Here is an 11,404-nt window from a genome sequence, read left to right as displayed (position 1 = left end):
ACAGTGAGAGGAAAGTAACCAAGACATTACCTAAGTCTTCACCTGTATCCTTAGAGAATGTGGTTATTAATTTATAGGTCAACTGATGAGGCCACAGAGTGCCCCGGCATTTGGTTAAACACTATTCTGAGTGCATCTGTGTGGTATTTCTGTATCAGATTAATTTTATATCAGTGAACTGCTCCAGCGTGAGTGGAACTTATCCAATCTGTGGAAGGTCTCAATAGAAACAAAAAGTAAAATGTTGAACGAGCCAGCTTTCCTTGCATTACTATCTTTGAGCTGGGGCATAGGACCTAATCTGCCTTTGGTCTCAGATTTGGATTGGAATTTATACTATCAGCTCTCCTACTTCTTAGGGCTTTGGACTGAGACTGGAAATGTACCTTTGGCTTCCGTGCATCTTTAGCTTGCTAACTGAAGATCTTGAGACCCGTGTCCCTCACCCTTTATAATTCTATCATTTAGTTCCTTAGAGTAATTCTATCTCTAGTGGCATCTATATCTCGGTCTGTGTCTACATTATGCTTCTCTGGAGAACACTGACTAATATAGGGAACATATTTAGGCAGCTACAGAAACAATTGTTTTTGATACATAAATGTAATTCATAGGATATTTATTAAGCAACTGTTAAACTGAAAGCAATAAAACAAGCTAAATGCTACTAGGACTATAAAAATAAAGTAATATCCAGGTTAAAACTAAGCTTTAAACTCATCAAATAAAAAAGTATGATCTTTAGTATACAGAGTTATAAAGAAAGAGAAAAAAAGACATGCATGTACCCTTTATGAAAGTAGAAAAAGAACAAAGCACTAAAATTACTTAAATAGAAGAGTTAATAGAAATAAATTTGTAAATAGGAAAATGATGGAACTAATAAATCTAAGAATTATATTAAATAAACATAAATTAAAATAAATCACCCAGAAATGTAAACACTCTATTAAAGATATGCAAAAAAGAAAACACACCTATAAGCATTTCTTTATTTCATTTTATTTTTATTTATTTTTAGAAGCAGGGAATTAAACCTAAGGCCTTGTACATCGTGGGCAAGTGCTTTATCATGGGACCACATCCTTGGCCTGAACATTTCTTTAAATATGAAAGAAGATCCTACCTTTAAATATTTGGGTCATTTCTTCTTTGAGTGAAGACACTGGCTGCTCACCACAGGGCCTGTATTGTGTATTGCAGTCCCTGGACCATCAAATACTCCTTGCCATTTGCTTTTTCCTGATTCTTGATGGCGAGGGTCACATAGTGAGAAGGTCTTGGGTTGAAGGTTATGCTGCCTGAATTCTAGTTACATGTCTGTTACTAATATGTTGTTCTTGTGTCAGGTTTTCAGACAACTAGTACCAGTAGTTTGCCCTTTTGCAAAGCAATGAGATTGGATTTGATAGTTTCCTTACTATCTTGCTGAAATAATGTTTTGGATGAGATTCTTCTGAATTTTTGGTGTCCTGTTTTTTGCAACTTCATTGGTCACCAACTGTTTGGTTGCTTCACATTGGGTGGTGTCATGTTATCAGCCACAGAGCGCAGTGGCCTCAGATTTCTTTGCAGGCTTTGCTAAAATCAGTGCTAGTAATGTCAGCAATAATTTTTTCTTTGATCATTTATGTAAAAATATTTTTATGTTATTTTGTAGGACTTGTTCAGTTCAACAAAAACTGAGCAAATGTATAATAATTTTACAGTTTTTTTCCTTCAGTTCAGAGATATGAGAATTGACTAGAATGTTCATCTATTCCAGACTATGTTTTTGCTATATCTAAAGAAAATTATTAAGTATTTATATATTCAGGGTTCTTGCAGAGCTGGTACACAGACAATAGTTCTGCTACTAAAATAACAAATACCTTTTATCCCAAAGCAATGAAAAGACTGAGTAATTCTTGGGGAGGCAAATTATTTTTGACTCTGATCTACAATGTAGAGAACAGAATGAGAACAGAATATGCAGTACCGTATAACAGTTCCTTTCTCCTAGATCAGATCTGCTTACTGGGATACTTGTCTGTTATTCTAAGCAACTTGCACTGCTATCCTACTGTTACTACTGATTCTAATCGCTTTCCACTGAGCACAGGTCAGAGTCACAGAGGGTAACATTTCCAATCTGCAAGGCAGCATCTTTTGTGAGCCATGAATGAGTACTTATGAAGAGAAAACAGAGCAGAGGAAGAACTCAATTTACATTTGGAGAGTGAGGTAGAAGAAAATTTCCTCATATAAAAAAGGAAATTATTACACTTGTTCAAACTTTTGTGCTGAAGCATTTCTTTCCTGTTCTTTTTGACTGGAGAGAGTGTCAGGGTGTAAGTGATTAACCAGGTCCTGGGTTTGGAGCATCCCGGGTTGCCTGGTGGATTGGGTTTTCCTTCTTTTTTTCCCCTGATTTTGTACACATAGTAACACAGATCTTTAGTGTAGAGAGGAGACGATGAGGAGGCTCTTCCAAATCAGTAACGTGCAGGAGATGGTTGGTATTAATTTTTCCTCCCGAGTGACACAATTTCAGTGAATATCCTGACTGTAATTTCCTTGATGACAATAGAATTCTGCTTGCCTAGAAATGTCACAGCCACTGGCAGAAGAGACAAGTCACCTGCAAACGAAGCTCAGAGTGTCTCCAGCTCTCTTGCAGGCTTCCCTTGGCAGAATGCCTCTCTCTCTCCTGCCTCTGTGAGGGACCAGGTGGCAGCAAGTGTGACTAAGACGATGGGCTTGCCTGCCTGTCATGGGTACTTTTCCTATTAGATTAGCATTTCTCATAATTCTTGATATGTCTGGGCCAGTTAATCTTCATCATTATGACCATCACTACCATTGTCAGCAACACCATCATCATCACCATCATCATAATGATGTTTTAAGTGGGACCTGCATAGTCTAAAGAAATGTAGGTTATTGATTGTGAAAATAACTGATAAATTTTGCTTCACCTTGCCCATTTTTATCCAAGTTTAGAGCTGACATTTAATAAATATACATGAGAAAAACTGATTCAAATGATTGGTGTTATGCAAAGTAGTTTATATATGGATTTCTAGACTAGTGACTAACTACTCATAGGACTAATTTCCCTGACACTTCTTAGGATCAAAAAGCAGGAAATGCAATATCAGGAATATTAGAAACCCTGTCTGTTTTCCTATTTAAACAAGATGGTAATGACATCCATTGTTAATATCTATTCTATTTCTAAAGTAGTGGAATGCTATTCTGAATTGTGTTGCAATAAAACACTACATATATCACTACAATATGATGACTTTAACTCTTTCTGGCAGATACTCAGGGACAAATGGAATTTCTGCCTCCTCAGGTTAAGGTAGCTGAAATAGAAATGTGCAAAGTAGGAAGGTTAAAATGTATCTAAAGAAAAATTAGAAACTGAGATGAGAGACTGAAGGAATGGTACTAGAATATAGTGTATAGCAATTGAACCCCAAAATTGGTTCTGACTGAAAGTCAGGTGTTATGAGGGTGATAATGATTTCCACAAGTAACTGGGTTTCATATGTTACTGCTAATCTTTCTGAAATATATCTTTAATCATATGTTTGCATTACACGGTAACTCTGCTTATTGGGGTATTGGTGTATATACATCACAGTTCGGTAATTTTTCCGAACTGCATTGCCTGATCCCTTCCTCATCTCCACATAGTTTACTCCCTGTTTCTTAATGTCTCTCCCTTATTTTGTTGTTTAAATTATTTAAACTTTAGGCTTCTTATATGAGAAAAATGCAATATTTAATATTCTCTGTCTGATTTATTTCACTTAGTGTTATGATCTCAAGTTCCATTCATTTTCCTACAAATAGCTTCAATGTGTCCTTTACAACTCATTAGAGTTCTATTGTGCAGGCTGAACAATGTTATCCTTATTGGTTGACCTGTCAATGGGCATATAAGCCATTTTCATAATTTAGTTATTGTGAATTACACTGCTATAAAATATAGATATTCATGATGATGTTAACACTTTTGAGGAAATACCCAAGAGAGATATAGCTAAATCAAATGGAATTTTTATCTTTAGCTTTTATTTATTTTTTGTTAGTATGTTAACATTTGTCACGGGGAGTTGGCACTGCACATGTGTGTAATATATCTTAATTTTTTCTCCCTTCCCCTCCATCTCCTAGTCTGCTTCTCTTTTGCATCTCATATGAGAGAAAGAATGTGGAATTTAAGCTGGTGTGTCTGATTTATTCCACTTAACATTATAGTCTCAAAATGTATCCATTTTCCTACAAATTACTCAAGTCTGATGGCCCCAAAAGGCCACATTTTGTTTATTCATTCATTTATTCATGGATATATAGGCCTCTTCCCTGATTTATCTATTATGAATTGTGGTGCTATAAACATGGGTGTCACTATACTATGATGTCTTTAACTATTTTGGGAAAATTCATAGAAGGGGAATAGCTGATTTCTATAGTAGCTATACAGTGAGTCTCTGACTTACAAACAAGTTCCATCCAGGGAGAGTATTCACAAATTGTATTTGTTTGTAAGTCTGACAAAATGAATCTTATACACCTTTGACACGTGTATACAATGTAAACCATATAAAGAAAATTAAACACACATACAAATACAGTAAATCCCCAACTGTACTGTACTACTGTACAGAACTGCACCATCACACTTCGCAGTAAGCACACAGCTGTGACAATGTCCAGCAGAGGGGCGAACTGCTTCCTCAGTTTGTCCTACCTATGAAGATATGAACGTTCTTATTGTGAGGTCTTTTCATATCTGTGAAAGTTCACAACTCCAGTGTTTGTAAGTCAGGGACTTCTTGTACTACTTTACACTCCCACCAACAATCTAGAAGTTTCCTTTTCCCCTACATCCTCACCAGCATTTGTTTTTTGAGACCTTGATGTTAGCTACTTTTACTGGAGTAAGATGAAATCTCAGTCTTATTTTGATTTCATTTCTCTAACAGCCAAAGATCCTGCACATGTTTGCATGCAGTCATTGGTCATTTGTACTTCTTTTGAAAAGTATCTATTCATTTCAACTATTCTTTTTTTTATAAGGTGTTTTATTTGGGTAGTCTAATTTTTAAACTCTTTACATATTACATATTTCTAGTTATTAGGCCTCAATCAGAAGAGGGATTGGTAAATATTTTTCTCATCCTGTAAGTGTATCTTCACTCTGTTGATTGTTTCAGTAGAAGCTTTTTATGTTATCCTGTTTGTTGATTCTTGGTGTTACAGCATTATTTCTGAAGTTGGGTTCTGTTCAGAAAGTCCTTGCCTGTGCCTATGTTTTAATGCTTATTTTCTTTGATTGCTTTTTGTCTGGTTTGCACATTTTTAGGTGAAGAATCAATATTCTCTCTTATGATTGTATTGGTATATCTCTGTCCTTTTCTTTGATAGATTTTATTGGTACATTTTAGATATACATAATAATCACATTCAGTATATGGAATTTGTACTTGTATATGATATATTTTTCCCCATCTCCATACCTTCCCTTCAACCCCTCCTACCCGCTGATTTACAAAGCTTTGTTTCTATGTTTTCCTTCATTTCACTTGCTTTGCTTTTGCCTTCTTTCCTTTCCCCCTCTTTTTTGTTTCTCTCTCCACTGGAACTTTTTTTTCTGTTTCAAAATACAGTTTGGCCCTTATTTACACTTTGAGTTTCTCACATCTCAGAAACAATGCGATATTCACCCATGTGTCTAATTTATTTCACTTAAGAATATGGACTCAAGATACATCCATTTTCTTAGAAATGTCTTGAGTGTATCCTTCTTCTAACTATGTGTCACTGTGATATGATGCTTTTAGTTTTTTGGCGGGGAAGACACCTAGAAGGAGAATGGCTATGTCAAATGGAACCTCTAGTCCTAGTGTTTTGAGGAATCTCCACACTGATTTCTACAGTGGTTGCACCAGTCTACACTCCCACCAACAGTGAAGAGGTGTTTCTTTTCCCCCAAAGCCCCTCCAACATTTCTTATTGGTCTATTTCTTGACAATAGTCATTTGTTATGGTATGAGATGGAATTTCAGTGTTATTATTTTAATTTGCATTTCTTGGATGACTAGTGATGTAGAACATTTTTCATATATTTATCATTTTTAAAAGTCATAGAATGCAAAGTTTTCTCTTTTGATTAATAGGATACAAATTTATTTTTAAACATTAATACATTATTGTAATTTTCTCTTTGTTTCTCAGTGAACATAGAAGTATGCCATTTCTGAAGTACAGATCTTTACAATATTTTGACTCAAGGCATATTTTCTCATTCTGAAATGACTGAGACACCCTTCTTTCTAGTACAAAATATCCCTGTAGTTCCCTCTTACCTTTGGAGATCCTGTGTGCTCCTAAAGATGACAGGCTAAGACTGTGTTGGATTTCTTGCTTCTTTGTGACAAAGAAACCTTGGATGAGTCATTTTTTCTGTTTTGGGCTCAGGGACTTCTGTGTAATGGTATTGAATACAGTTGTTAAAAGTAGCAAAACAAAGTAAAGTATTTTTTTTTTACAAAATCAATGTAAGTATTATAAGTGTAAGTTTTGCTGCATGGTTAGCTAGTCTTCCAAAAGTTCACATCTGTTTATACAAACATGATCAGCATACCTGTAAGTCTTCTGTTATGATTCTAAACTTACCCAACTCCATAAATTAAGAGCTGTAGCTTGGGAAAATTACTAATCCCCTAATGGCTTTTTATAATCACTTTTTTGTTTTTTTCATATATTTTTAAATTTCATTTTATTATTTTAAAGGTAGTAAAATACAACAGAGCAAGACATAACAAAGCCAATTGAGACAGTGCAGTGAAATTGATATAGAACATCACAGCAGGGTACCAGGATAACAGCAATAGGTACGATAGTATATCTCATTATCTTCACAATAGTTGTTCTCTTCATCAGGTATAGCAAATCAAATGAAATACAGGACGTTATATAACTTATCAAAACAGAATATTGAATAGAGCAATACCATTAATCAGAACAAATCAAAACAGTGATAACAATATCTGCCTTCAAAGAGATGGTAGGAGGAAATTCCCCTTATGTGCTATATTGCACATAGCAGATATGCAACCTCCAAGAGATGTTCAGACCCATTTGCTAATGGGGAAGAGTAAGGGGATGTTTGATTCTCAGCCTGTGTGCCTGTGGGCTCATGGCCACGTACCAGGGAGGCGAGCTGGTTGCTTGGTTTCCCAGTGGCCCAAGTTCCAACATGGCGCTTGTTTTGTTTTGATACAGGGTCTTGGTTTGCAGTTTAAGCTGGCTTTGAACTCACTTTGTAGCCTAGGCTGGTCTCAGACTTGCAGTGATCCTCCTGCCTCATCCTCCTGAATGCTGAGATTACAGGTATGTGCCCAGCATATAAACATTTTTTGTATCTTCCCTTTGTGTAGCTGAGTAGTACTCCATTGTATTAAAACACTGCACTATTTTTTATCATCCCTTGGTTGATGGGCATTGGGTTGTTTCCAAGATTTATCTATAAGAAATCATGCTTCTATAAACATGGCTGCATATATATTAATATGGTATAATATTTTTAATTCTTCTGGGAAAAAACACAGAAGGAGAATAGCTGTGTCAAATGGGAACTGTAATCAGAGTTTTTTGAGAAATCTCCTTACTGATTTCCACAGTGATTGAACCAGTCTGCAATCCCACCACACAGTCCCTCTAGAATTTCTTATTGGTTGATTTCTTGATAATACCTATTCTTTGTGGAGTGAGATGAAATCTCAGTGTTGTTTTAATTTGTATCTCTCAAATGACCAATGATGTTGGACATTTTTCATATATTTAATTGCTGTTTGAATTTCTTCATTTGAGAAGTGTATATTTATCTCAAATGCCCATTTTTCTTTTGGATCTTTAAATTTGAAAGGTCTGATTTTTTTTTAACTTCTTTATATATTCTCCATGGTAATCCTTTGTCTGAAGAACAGCTGGCAAACATTTTTTCCCACCTTGTGTGTTGTCTCTTTACTATGTTGATGATTTCTCTTGTTGTTCAAAACTTTTTAGTGAGATGAGATTCCAGCTGTTTATTCTTTGTGTGATCAGGGCTTTATTCATTAAAGTCCTTGCCTACACCAATGTCTTCTAGAGTTTTACCTTTTATCTTCTAGCAGATTTAATTTTTGTTTTAATATTTAGATCTCTGATGCATTTTAAATTTAGTTTAGTGCATGGTGAAATATATGGGTCCAGTTTAAATCATCAACATGTGTAGAGCCAGTTTTTCCAGCACCATTTATTAAAGAGGCTATCTTTCTTCCAATGAATGTGTTTGGCAGCTCTGTCAAATATAAGGTGGTTGAGTATGTCTGGAGTTGTTTCTGCATCTTCTAATCCATTCTCTTGATTCTCAGGTCTGTTTCTTTGCCAGGACCACACTGTTTTTATCACAGTATCTTTAGAATATCACTTCGAGTTAGGGATTGTAATCCTCCCTCCTCCACCATTTTTCCTTTGTTACTTAAAATTTCCTTTGCTATTCTAGGTCTCTTCTGGTTCCAAATGAAGTCTAGGATTGTCTTCTCTAATTCCATGAGGTATGTTGTTGAAATTTTGATCAGAATTGCATTAAATCTTTTTAACAGTTTCCAAATTGGTTTTTCCTACCCAAAAGCAAGGAATATCTTTCCATTTTCTGATATTCTCTTTATCTTCTTTTGCAGAGTACTGTAGCTGTCAATTTAGAGGTCTTTTACATCTTCTATTAGATTGATTCCTAGGTATTTTTTGGATGCTATTGTGAAAAGTATTATTTCCCTATTTTCTTTCTTAGTGAGTTTTTTATATTCATATATAGAAATGCTATTGATTTTCAGTGTTGACTTTGTAATCAGTCATGCAACTGAATCTGCTTATTAGCATCTTTTAGTGGAGTTTTGGGGGCCTTCTACGTAGAGTATCATATCATCTACTAATAATAATTTAACTTCTTTCTTTCCTATTGTTATTCATTTTTTTCTTTCTCTTGTATAATTGCTCTAGCTAATCTTTCCAGAATTATGTGGAGTAAGAGTGTAAACAGTGGACATCCTTGTCTTGTTCCAGATTTTAGAGTGAAAGCTTTCAGTTTGTGTGTGTGTGTGTGTGTGTGTGTGTGTGTGTGTGTGTGTGTGAGAGAGAGAGAGAGAGAGAGACAGAGAGAGAGAGAGATGGGAGTCAAACTCACAATCTTGCGCTTAGCAGACAGCACTCAAGCCACTGAGCTAAATATCCAGCTACTTTCAGTTTTTTTTCCATTTAGTATGATGTTGACTATTGGTTTGTCATAGATAGCTCTTATGAGATTGAGATAAATACCATCTATTCCAGTTTTTTTTGTAGAGTTTTTATCATGAATGGGTGCTAGACTTTGTCAAAAACTTTGTCTGCCTCTACTGAGATGATCTTATGCTTTTTGTCCTTAGGTCTGTTGATATGGTATGTTACATTTATTGATTCATAAATTTTGAACTATCCCTGTATCCCTTCAGATGAATCCCACTTAGTAGTAATATATAATCTTCTTGATGATTTGCTGCATTCAGTTTGCCAGTATCTTACTGAGGATTTTTGCATCTATGTTTATTAGGGAAATTGGTGTGTCGTTCTCTTTCTTGAGTCTGAATGAATTTGGGAGTATTGCTTCCCTTTAAATTTCATAAAGAGTTAGGAGTAACGGTATTATGTCTTCTTAAAATTTCTTGTAGAATTCAGCAGTGAATCTGTAGGTCCTAAGATTTTTCTTTATTGGTAGGCTTTTAATTGTATTTTTAACTTCTAAATTATTGGTTTACTTATGATTTTTATATCTTTTTGATTTAATTTTGTTAATTCATTTATATCTAGAAATCTGTCTATTTTTCCTACATTTTCCTTCTTATTAGAATACAAATTCTCAAAGTCAATCTTATGAATTTCTGCAGGATCTACTCTAATTTTATCCTTTTTATTCATAATTCTGTGTATTTGAATCTTTTCTTTTTTGATAAGGTTGGCTAAGGGTTTATCAATTTTATTTAATCTTTCAAGAAACTAACTGTTGAATTTATTGATTCTTTGCTTTGTTTTCTTAGTTTCCAGTGCACTAATATCTTCTCTGATCTTTATAATTTCCTCCTTCTTGTGAGCTTTGGGGTTGGCCTGCTTTTCTTTTTCTAGAAGTTTGAGGTTCAACATTAAGTTGTTTATTTTGCTTGCTCTGTTTACCTGAGATGGGTATTCACTACTATAAATTTCTCTCTTTGGATTATTTTCATTTTGTTCCATAAGTTCTGGTATATTGTCTTGCCATTGTTATTTAATTTATAGAGGCTATCTAATTTCATCATTAATTTCATCTGTGACATATTGGTTGCTCAGGAGGGTGCTATTTAATTTCATGTGTTTATGAAATTCTTGTTGTTTTTTTGCCATTGATTTCCACTTTCATTGCCTGATGGACTGATAATATGCATGGAATAATTTCAATTACTTTATATTTACTTAATCATGTTTTATAAGTTAGTATGTGGTCTATTTGGAAGAATATGCTGTGTGCATGCTGTATTCTGATGTGGGTTGGAACACTCTGTAGACATCTACTGGTTCATTTGTTCAAAAGTTTGGTTCAGTTGTGATATTTCACTGTTGATTTTTTGTCTAGTTGATGTGTCTTTTTTTTTTCATGGTGGGGTATTGAGAGTGCCCAATACAGTTGTATTAGTGCTTACTTAATTTTTCTTGTCCATTAATATTTGTTTTATATAGTTGGTGTTTGTTGTATGTATATTTATGATTATTATCTCTTCCTCTTGAATTCTTCCCTGTATAAGAATGTAGTGAACTTTGTCTCTCTTAATGTCTTGACTTTAAATTTACTTTGTGTGAAAATAGAATAGCTACTTCTAATTTCTTCTGGGTTCCTGTTTCATGGAGTACTATTTTCATCCTTTGAATTTAAGTCTATGAGTTTCCTTTTGAATTAAATGTGTTTCTTGTATGCAGCATATTGTTGGATCTTGCTTTTTGATTCATTCTGCGAGTCTGTGTCTTTTGATTGATGAATTGAGATCGTTAACATTGGTGATTGTAACTGATAGTGTGACTTATCCTTGTTATGTTATTTTCCTTTTGTTGACTCTCCCTTCTTCCTTCACCCCACTGTTTAAATGTTTGCCTTGCCTGGTGGATTCATTCGTTGGCATTCATGGAGTTGTAGTCCTTGTTATCTCTTTCCAGAATGTCCTTCAGAACATTTTTGAGTGTGGCTTTGGTGGTCATAAATTTTCTCAAATGTTCTTTGTCATGGGAGTATCTTATTTCTCCATCAATTTTGAAAGATAGTTTTGCAGGGTACAGCAATCTGGTTTAGGGACTTTTTTCCTCTACA

This window comes from Cavia porcellus, unplaced genomic scaffold, assembly GCF_034190915.1.
Source record: "Cavia porcellus strain 051 isolate PalLab524CR breed Dunkin Hartley unplaced genomic scaffold, mCavPor4.1 scaffold_15, whole genome shotgun sequence".
NCBI lineage: Eukaryota > Metazoa > Chordata > Mammalia > Rodentia > Caviidae > Cavia > Cavia porcellus.
Note: the sequence above shows the minus strand (reverse complement) of the source record.